Below are 11741 nucleotides of genomic sequence, written 5' to 3' on the forward strand. Positions count from 1 at the left end.
TACATCTACGTAGGTGCAGTATGCTAAAATACTAAAATCCTAATCCTAATCACAATGTGTCGTGTCATGTCATGCATTGTGAGCTATAGTAGATCGGTAGCCTGGGATTAGTAGCATTTCTGATCCGGTCTAAAGGGGAAGCGGCCTACGTCATTTTATAGTCATCAGACGGACTACAATTTGTCCAGAAAGATCAGACCGTAAACAGTTTTAAACCAAAATAATTCCCAGCGCTCAAGGTTAACATTTTAGGGCATACCCAATAAAACCCTTGATGCTGCGTAGTTTTGCTTATTTTGGAAACGTTTGTTTGGTATCCATCTTTAAGTCGAACTCGTAATGACTGGCAAGACTACACTACTCGAGCATTTAAATAGGGAAACGGCACCGCTTCTTCTTCCTTGCCTAGACCGGATCGCACGAATACCAGGCTTTCCTCCGAGGTGGAAAGTCTGGTGACGCGAGGTTAGTGGATCGGCTATTTCTTTAGCAAATTCTGAATTTAGTGCTTGGTAAATATGGGAAAAATACAGGCACCAGGTAGAAAACATTAGCTCCAATCAGAGCCTGATCTGTCACACACAGCACAGGAAGGGGCGGGGCCTGCTACACACGCTATCATCTGCGGTTTGCCCCGTTTTCTTTGCATTGCTCATAATCAAATGGTAAACAAATGGTAAATGGTTCATTTATATAGTGCCATTGTCCAATGCGCTTTACATAGATTGTGCATTACATTCACCCATTCACAGACCAATGGCTTAATGAAACCATGCATGCCTGGCACCTGCTAATCGGGATCAATTAGTGCCCACTCCACCTCCTGAGCCACTGCCACCCCTAAACTCATAAGTTATTTAAATCACAGGTGTGGCAATGTCATTGTCCCTGCTGTGTGGGGCCTCCTCGTGCCACATATCGTTTCTGTCAGGCAGAATGTCTACACCATCACACAAGAGTGTCGCACATAAAATATTGAAAATAGACGATCCATTTGCTTGAAACAGTTAAATCGGCTAGATCGGCTATTTTCAAGACTTTAAAATCTTTTTAAAAATAATAATACAAAACATATCTGTTTTGGTTTGGACATACAAGGTTTCCACCTGACAGCATGGATATGCTGTCGCTTCAGTGGGTTCGTGTCTGTCTACGAAGCTCTGAGTATCGGAAGGGAATTGCTGAGGGGCCCCTGCTAGACGCTAACAGCTACAGTGTGTGTGTGTGTGCGTGTGTGTGTGTGCGTGTGTGTGTGTGCGTGCATGCGTGCGTGTGTGTGCGTGTGCGTGTGTGTGGTCTGCAGTACTCATGCAGTGGGAGCTGTGTTGGTGCAACAGTGTTTGAAGTTGTCTTCTGCCATTACAATCACAGCCCCGTTACTACTAGAGAGAGGGAGGGAGGGAGAGAGAGAGAGAGAGAGAGAGAGAGAGAGAGAGAGAGAGAGAGAGAGAGAGACGCATGCACAGACACACAGAGGTGTAGAGAATAGGGAGAGAATAGAAGAGGATAATTCAAATCGCAGTACAATAATTATGTGTACAATAGAAGGGATGAATGGGATATGAACAACAAACACTTTGCCCTGTTATGCATATAGGCAATTCATGATAATGAATGACTTAAAGCGGCACTACATTACACTTACTTTCTGACACAAATGCAATTTATCCCCTGAGCACGCAGACGCTGGCTCAATTAGCTCAATGGTAATTTTTGAGGATTGACAATATGATCCAGTAATCCACTGATTTACACTTCATCGCACAATGGAGTTACACTCTGAAAATGGCAAATAACTATATAATATTTCACTGAAAATAGCCAATAACTATATAATATTACATTGAAAATAGCCAATAACTATATAATATCACAGCAGTCATTTTATCTTTCTAATTCTATCCTTTTTTATATGCAGTGAAGATGTTTAATTGCATTGGCAAAAGGGGAGTAGAAGCTTAATACATTTTATACTTCATCCTACTCCTTTTTGGACCGAAAAGGAGTAGGATGTTGTTGTAGTTGTTGTTTTTACTGTTTTGTATGTTTTCCGTATAAAAAAAAAGGAGAAAAAAAAAGTTTTATCCCTCGATTTTGTAACCCATTTGTTTCACCCAGTGCCAATTGCCTATTGTAATCCTGGGCTCTGCTCTCCCTCTGCCGCGCCTGGGGAGACAACGGACTGACCTCATGTAGCCCAAGTAGCTTCTTTTCACCTGACAGGGGGGATTTCCCCGGTTTGACGTAGCGCAACCAGTTCCTTTCCCTTCCATCAGGCGCCCCGGCTGGCCAGGGGGAGGCATTATAGAGACCAGGATTACTGCATGTTTTTGTGAGGGAACCTAACCTAGGAGACACGGGGAGAACATGCAAACTCCACATAGTTTTCCTTTTTAATTCAAATCAATATTTGACTGTGTCCTTGCACTGATGCTAAACTATTGTTGATAGTTCATTACCTGAGATGCTTGCTATTTACTTGACACTCCTAAATGTTATGTTCCCGCACCCCAAAAACAAAGAGACTTTATAATTACTCATGTAAACATACAACAGTGCAGCCTGCGGACTAGTGGTCAAAGCCACATGACGAAAGCCAAATTAGAGAGACCGTTAAGGAATTGGGGCTTTGGGATATTTCTGCTCATGGGCATTCAAACATTTATGCATGAACATTTTGAGTCAAAGGTTTATTGTTGCCTCTCTAAAGTTAGGAAGAATGCTTGGAAATATCTTCTCCACAAAAAGTAGTGCATGGTAGGCTACAGGACCAACGTATGACAGTGTTACATGCAGACATTAGACCACCTACAAGCTCACAACGTTGTGAGCTTGTAGATATGCTACAGTATTTTGACAGAATGTTCGCCCCCAGAATGGGGGATTGATTGATTGATTGATTGATTGATTGATTGATTGATTGACTGATTGAATACTTTGTTTGCAGTTTGCATAGGAAAAGACATGACAGGACCGGACAGATAAGGTCTACTAATAGGAATTAAATCATATGGCTTGTTTACATTGGGAGTCCTTTTGTAGTCAATGCATTGAGTTCATTGAGGACATTCGGGTTCATGTGGTTAATTTGTCTTTTGTACGGTTGACCTCGATCCAAGAAACCTGGTCAAGACAACAATGGACCGGTTGATGACATGATACAGCCTCCAGTGACACCAGTATATCCTGGCACACAAAGCTGATATGGTTGCTTTACCGTTGAAAAGAAGCCAATGCGACCAATTTAAAATGGCGGCTCATGAAAGACTCATTGGTGTCAGTAATGTGATCTATTGATGACTAAATGTTGACAGTGACGGATGTCTCTCTGGAGCGCTGCTGCTCCATGGTGGTTCGACCTGGAGGGTATACGGTGCATCCCGACCCGGGGCATTGGGGCGGAACGTGTGTTATTGTGTTTCTTTTCCACTACGATGATGGGTAAACCCAGAACCTTTCCATTATCTGAAACGTTCCGGAATCCGCCAAGTTCTGTTTGTTTAGTTGTTGTTGTTGTTTATGTTTCCATTGTAATCAGAACCACCCATCATAAAAATAACTATAGCTATAAGTAAAAATAGCTGGGTGTTTGTGTGCTTGTACTGTAGATTGGCAATTTTTACTAGTTGAAGTGGCAATCTTCTTTTTCAATACATTTGCACACTTCTAGTGCAGACAGTATTTGTCATAAAAAAGGTGCTTTACTTCAAAATTAAACAGTGCAAAACGTATTTCTTAAAGGTATATTTCACTTTCAAGATAAAGTTTGGTCATTTTATCGTCTAATCAGGCTTTTATGAACACCCTGAACAGTTTTTAATTTGCTTGATTCAATATTTAGATATTTCATGTAAATGTCTTCTCTCCATACACACCCATTGTAGCTTTAAACTCCATTTTAACCATGATAGATTCATTAAAGACACCCATTATTATTTTCTGGTGACTCATACTAGCCTCCTAATACATGGGCAGGCTGTGTTTTTCAATAACCTTTTTCATTTATTTTTAATAATTCTTTGGGAGAATGGAAAAAATGTAATACAATAAAAAACTATTACAAATAAATGAAAAAGGTTTTTGAAAAAACACGGCCTGCGCACGTATTAGGAGGGTAGTATGAGTCACCAGAAAAAAATAATGGGTGTTTTTAATGAATCTTTCATAGTTAAAATGGAGTTTGAAGTTACAATGGGAGTGTATGGGGAGAAGACCTGGAGGAGGAGGGCCTGGTAACATTTACATCAAATATCTAAATATTGAACAAGCAAATTAAAAACAGTTTTGGGTGTTCATAAAAGCCTGATTAGACGATAAAATGTCCAAAGGTTTTTTCAAAGTGAAATATCCCTTTAACATGGGTGTGTGATCAAAATGACGGTGTCGAGCTTCACTTGACAGATAGAAGCCCCACCAGAATAATGTGAAATAATATGCAAATAATAAGCATAATAAGCATTTTAACGTCCAAGTTCTGGGTTCCCAGAACTCAAGGTTAGTAAAGCCTCCTGAGCAGTACGGTAATCATTCAGGTTCTGGGAAGAACCTTATCTGAAACCAACCCCTTTTGTATGAAATCAAATCCAGAACCCGTGAAATATGTTTCACTTTCAGTTCTTGTTGTCTTGTACTCTTACTTGTTTTTTTTTTTTTTTTTTTTTTTTTCAGTTAACTAAAACATTTTTGTTCTTTCTTTTTTTTTTGGGTTAGGTTTTTTTTTAAAGTTTAAAGTTTGTAATACTTAGTTTTAGAACCCTGGTCAGCATCAAAATATAACACAAACGTTTGCCCTCCGTGTCAGCGGGGATACGGCAAATGTACCACCCAAAATTATTTTGGGGGGTCCCCAGATGATTAACTTAATGTGCAACATTGTTTTCTCACTCAACAGTAGACAAACATCATAAAGCTGTGTATAGAGGGTATCTGCACATTTCTAAAGTGACAATTTAAGGACTTACCTCTAAAATGTCAAATTTATCATTGGCCAAATGATCTATATTAGAGGCAGAAATTGTGAAAATAGCCGATTGTGAGCATGTAGATCTGCTATTTTCACAATAGAACCGTGTTATACAACATGTAATGCCTCAACTCTTGGTACTCATCAGGGTGGGGGGGTCCCCAGTTAAAATATGATTATTTTGGGGGTCGCGGCCTGAAAAGGTTGAGAACCACTGACATACAGTACTTAATATGACGAGTGATCATTAATTCATGCTCCACGTGACACTGGCGTGCAACAAAGTAAAGTATAAACCGGGCCTGTGGCAGGAGAGCAGGCTTTATGGTTGCTCAGCACTTTGGCAGATGCATTACAAGTTAAGTGCCAGTTCATAGTGTTTGTTGGAGAACCAACCACCACTTTCAGCTTTTTACATGTTTTATTGGTTGGCTGTTGAGATTGAACTCTGGCTGAACCCTGGCTCTGTGTGAAGAACCTGACGACACGGAGGAGGCAGCTGTGTGGGTCGTGAGGATACTGCAAGTAGCCCCCACAAATAATTGGCAGAGCACTTGATAACACGACAGTCAAGTAAAAGAAATCGTATATTAAAATATATAGAAAATAATGAATCCTCCTGACTAAAGATCAGTCCCCCTCCCCCATGCCTAGTCCCCATAGGCTTTGTCCGCAAGCCATCAGAAATGTCAGTTTAAAAGACCAAGCCACTGTCATAACATGTCAATGTCTATTCACAGTTTCAGCCATTTATATAGACGGGTTTCTGGTCCACGTCACGTTTGATTCGGTACCAAAATTAGCCAATGAAACCAGGCTTAACCAGCGCTCCCCAAAACAACAGGTTTGGGGATTGGACGGACTGATTACATGATACAGTCACCTGTGCATTTAGTCTCAATGTTTGTAAACAAGAAACCCGTCTATATGCATGAATGGGCGTGTCAGGCATTGATGTAAGACTGCTGTGCGCCTGGTGACTATTCTCATGGAGACCACTGAACAGTGTTTATGCCAAGTGTGGTGCAGATTGGAGAAACCCCCTGTGACCCCTTGGTGCCCCTGGGGGTCAGACGTGCCCCCTAGTGTAGCAGTTATCCTGGCAGACCCCCTGAACTGTGTTCGTGACCGGTTGGGTGCGGATTGAAGTAACGGTGCACCTACAGTGAGGCCCCTGCATGGTGTGTCATTTGTAATGACAGAGCCCTGGACAGTGTTTGTGCCAAGGTAATAGTCAATCGGGGGCAATGTTGTGCCCGTGAGGAAACACATGGCCCCTGGTGGTGTGGCTATTCACATCACACAACCCTGGACAGTGCCACCTTTGGTGCAGCTCAGAGCAACGGTGCACCTGTCGTCGTCCGTCCGTCCCCCGGGGTCCCCTAACGGGGTCACAACCCTGGTGTGGCTGCATGGCAGACCCCTGAACAGTGTTTGCGCCACGTTTGGTGCACATTGGAGTCCAGATGTCTGAAAATATCAAAACAATTTATTCTATGAAATGATAGGGAATTTGAGAGGGATTTCATAGGTGGAGCACTTGTAACCCTTATAATAAAAGCATTATTATCTCCAAGGCCACCTCTGGCATCTTTCTACCATCTTTCCTCTAGTTTTTATTTTTTTATTGTGTTGAACTTTTCAAAGCAATCAGAAAGATCTGAGACGGACAGGTGCAATGAAAGCAACATCTATATACAGTACTTTTGTCTCCTTTTCTTCCACATCTTTGCTCTTTCTAAAGAGCATAGATGATGGCTTTGAACTTTTCATTGCTTTCACCAGCATTGCTTTCACCCACCATTCCCAATTTACGGAGGTAGGGCAGAAACACCACTTGACACCACCTGACCCTAAGGCACAGCTCGTGACTGTGCCATGCTTTAATGTCATGCACTATACCCACAAGGTCTCTGTCTGGTAGAAATGAGGCCTTATACTGCCATGGAGCCTGTACCTAAAACAATGAGAATTGTTTTGGTTTATAAGGCTCAGCCTGGTGTCATATACAGACTACCAGCGAAGGACATCTCTTCAGGAACCTATGAACTCTTTGCCACATATATGGACAAGAAACATCCTATGAACTGTTGAAACGTCATCCATTGACTGACCAAATGACCATACTTATACTCATGTCAAAACATCATGTCAGAGAGAGCACGAACCATTGAACCATTATTTCTGTACTGTACCTGTCTTGAATTCTCTCTCTCCATAGTAAACATTCCATTCTCACTCTGAACCACTCTCCTGTCTTATTTCTTTGTGATGGATTATTGTATCTCATTGGTGAATAAGAAGGTGCGTACAGTGCGTACAGTCTATATTTTTCTAAAAGGAAATGCATGTGATTAACTCAGTCTGACCAGAAGCAGCAGGGATAATAATAATAACACTAATAATACTAATAATACCACCTGGGATTTATATAGCCCCTTTTCAGAGTACTCAAAGTCGCTTTACAAGTGTATGAGGGGGGTCAGGGAAGAAGGGCAAGTAACAACAACATTTTTATTTGGAAAAAAAATTACATTCAAAACAAGAGTTGATAGAAAGTCAACTGGGAAGGGCAATTGTGAACAGGTGGTTTTTCATGGCGGTTTTGAAGGTAGGGAGGGAGGGGTGTCTCTGATGCGTTTGGGGAGTGTATTCCAGAGGGAGGGGCGGCCCGTCGCCCCATGTTTGGCGCGAGGTCTTGAGGATGAAACATATCCCCTCCCACCTGCCATACAAATAGAAAATACAAAAGCAGAGGCATGCAGTTTGTCCAAATGGTGTCCCATCATCAACCGCAGAGTTCATATAGCGCTACAATATTAGTCTCTGTCTGCTGGAAATGTTGCCCAAAACCGTTCCCTTTTATTATTGTAAATCTATTATAGTGAAAATAGCCAATCTACAAGCTCACAATGGGTTGCATAGTGATGCATTGCGAGCATCAGATATTTCCACTACTCTTGTGCGAGACTCTTGTATGACAAAGTATGGCATTGATTTATGAAAAAAAAAACTAACAAAAAAAACATACAATTTAGAGATTTGGAGTTACAAGGTTTCTTCCCGACAGAGATGATATACTGTATGCCTCTCACACTTTACAGGAACAACATTCCATCCAGCGGGGCAGATTACTTATTCAGAGGGCACACACAGCGCCGCCGCAGACAATAAGATCAAAATAAAGAACAGGAACAAAGAAAAGAGAGAAGTGAAATGTCAGACTGTGTTTGGCTTCCAGAGGTATCGGGTTTAAATTGGCACACTGCAGGAAGAGCGCCGCGTTCGACTGAATTTAAACAGCGCACACGCACACGCACACAGACACACACACACACACACACACACACACACACACACACACACACACACACACACACACACACACACACACACACACACACACACTAAACCCAATACAGCTGAGCAGCTAGGGCCCTCCCCCGAACCTAGGTTTGCGTGCGGAGCAAGGAAATTCTCCATGCTGCCAGCCAGGGTATGTTTTCATCATCAGATTGCAAACGTTTTATATATGTGTGAGTGTGTGTGTGTGAGCGCGTGCGCGCACGTGTGTGTGGTATGCATGCCTGCCTGCGTGTGTGCGCGTGTGTGTGCATGCATTGCGTGTGACACAGAAGCGCACACACACTCCCACACTCGTTATGCAGTTAGGGCGTGGACGGCATGTAATCTGTTTGTTTTCATCCAATGTCATGTGTCAGAAAGCTGCAGTTTGTCAGAGGTGTCTTCGCCCATGTTTACTTTTATTATTTTTTTAAACCGACGGAGCAATTCTTCAGTCATGTTTGATTATTAATGACAGAGCCTAGGAGTATCTTTGCTTAATGCTATCCTTAACACACACACACACACACACACACACACACACACACACACACACACACACACACACACACACACACACACACACACACACACACACACACCCACACTGCATTCTTTAGAGACTGAGAAAGCGCTTCGGATATCATGTCCACACACAGTGTATCTTACTAAGCACTGAGCTATTATCATTGCTGGTGGACAGAAAACCTTGTATGTCCAAAACCGTTTACTTTTCTGAGATGCAGTGAAGTAGAAGTATTAAATATTGAAAAAGAGAAATGCTCAATAGCACCTCAACAGTGTACTTAAGTGAAGTGGTGTAAAGTAAAGTAAGTAGCCTACATTTACTACTGTACTTACTGTAAGTACAATTCAGATTTCTTTTTCTTTTTTTCTTTTTTTTTTCTTTACAGGAGTATCCAATTTACAGTACTTTTACTTCTACTCCACAACATATTTAGTCCATCTGGAATCAATTACTTTTTTCCCACCACTGCTTAAGTGCAGTACTTGAGTAAATGTTACTTTTAGTTACTTTATACCACCTACTAAATTACACCAGTGCTAGTGTTTGATGTAGGCTACCATGGTTGTGTTGTTTACTAGATACAGTAAGTACAGACTGTCTGCATGTCTGCTACCATCAGGGGTGTTGCACCAAATTCTGGACCCTGGGTACAAGCATCCACTGCGGGGCCCCCCATGAATGTTCTTCATAGGGGGAGGAGGGGCTTTAACCCATTTAGACTGGGAACGAATTATTACACATTATTTTGTACTTTAACTATTGAAAAATAGCAGATCTACAAGCTCGTGCTTGAGCTTGTAGATCTGCTATTTTTGAAAAATCTTGAACATGTGTGCAAGTCTTTGAATATTTCAAATCCTTCTAAGGTTTTTTGAATCTCAAATATTTAGTTACAGGGACCCCCCCAGAAGCAACATTTGAGTTAAAAAAGATTTGCACACGCTTTCACGACTTGAAGATCTTTTCAAAGATCTATACAAGCTTGCAGCGCTAGCTCGGTGCCGCTCTGTGAGCTTGTGCCTTGTATATCTGCTATGTTTCAATAGCTAAAGTATAAAATAATTAAGGCCCCTCCACCTTGGGCCCTAGTAACTCAGTCCCATTTTCCCCCCCTTTGTGACGCCCTGCCTCCTCTCACCACTCAAAGGCCACATTCATGGCAGGGCGCTGGCTGCCCTACCCGCCCGCCCTCACAGAGGGCAATTGAATCCACCGGATACCAGCCTGGCTTCTCACGCAATGTTGTGTAAACCCCAGAGAAAATGACCTCAATATGTCCGAGAGGAGTTAAGGAAAAAGAAGAAGAAGAAAAAATGGGGGAAAAAAAGAAAGACGTTTAGGGTTGTTTGAATAATGTTGCTGCCACAATAACTGGATGACAGTCTTGTAAATATGCACTGTCATGCAGCGTTCCGTGGGAGTACTTAAATGTGGTTATTGAAAGTACATGCACGCATGCACGCACACACACACACACACGCATACATAAATACACTTTTCCATAATATTTAATTCATTGTCTTTACAATTCATGCGTGTGTGTGTGTGTGTGTGTGTGTGTGCGTGCGTGCGTGCGTGCGTGCGTGCGTGCGTGCGTGCGTGCGTGCGCGTGCGTGCGTGCGCGCGCGTGTGTGCGTGTGTGTGTGTGTGTGCACGTGCGTGCGTGCATGCGTGTATGATTGATTGTGTTAATCAATTTAGTTTATCAGTTTAAAACTGTCCTCCTCCAACATTTTGGGCATGCCATTACAGGCGAAAGAAGAAAATAATCTTCATTTTCTAAATGTTTTAAATAGCATGCGTTATGAGCTTGTATATCAGCTATTTTTTCCCAATCTTCGGGCGGCCGAGCTTCTAGTTTTTTTAAAATTGGGCTTAAGTGGTTACTTTTTTGCCACGTTTTTATTACATTATTTTGCATGATTGCCATAATCATTTCCATTTTTCGGTATGAATTCATCTGTTGAAAAATTGCGCTAATAACTGATCTGCAACTTCAAAACGCCTCTCGATGCAACACTGTGTGAGCTTGTAGATCAGCTATTACTGCTATTCTATTTTGGAAAGTATAAAATGATTAAGCATTATGGCCCATTTTGGCCATAGTGCATTTATTTATTTTGATTATCGGTACCGGACAATAATTGTCAGTAACATCTTTGTATATTCAAGCCATTTGTCGTATCTGCCCTGCGCAATTGTTGCTTACAAAGCCTAAAAGGTAAACAGAAATGCAATTTGTATAGCCTACTATATGTTCCAATGTTCGCAGCCAAACTACACAATCAAATCATAAATCAAACAATAAATTACGTATATATACATGACAATTAATCGTCGACTAATATTTCATGATCGTGACGGCCCTCCCATGCATGCACTCTGACTCAGGAGTGGGATGGAAAGTGGATGGAAAGCAGAAAGCTAATAGCACCTGCCAAAATCCTTCACATCTCATCCTCCCCTGTTGGAATGTCTCTCTCCTCGCTCCTTCTCATGCAGCAGCCCTTCATGGCCAAACATCTCAAAGTCATTCCTAAACCATGTTGAGACTCTTCTGGCACCGGGATGCACAAGCAAAATGTTAATTTAAACTCTCCAGTGTAATAACGGAACCCGTAACCGCGCCGGATACTCGTCCCCTTCTCACGCAATGTTGTGTAAACGCGGAGAGAAATGACCTCAGTGTGTGTCCGAGAATGAGTGAAGAAGGGAGACGTTATGCCCTGCTCTAATGTTTCTGACATAACACTTGGATGACAATTCCTCACTAAATGCACTGGTAATGCAACGGGTACAGTGTTTCAACATAAAACATGACCTGTTGCTGTATGTTAAAGGTTTACTGTGTATTATACAGTATACATAAAGACATCCATCTCAATTGCAACCGTAGGTCGCAAG

General features: G+C 41.9%; 1 protein-coding gene across 1 annotated transcript in view; it reads left to right on the forward strand.

Moving 5' to 3' along the window:
- Window positions 1-11741, forward strand: part of LOC308306750 (uncharacterized protein) — a gene marked incomplete at its 5' end in the record, with an annotated part of 52002 nt that overhangs the window by 9130 nt on the left and 31131 nt on the right. The window lies entirely within an intron of this gene.

Source organism: Nannobrachium achirus, assembly GCF_963921795.1.
Source record: "Nannobrachium achirus genome assembly, chromosome: 21".
NCBI lineage: Eukaryota > Metazoa > Chordata > Actinopteri > Myctophiformes > Myctophidae > Nannobrachium > Nannobrachium achirus.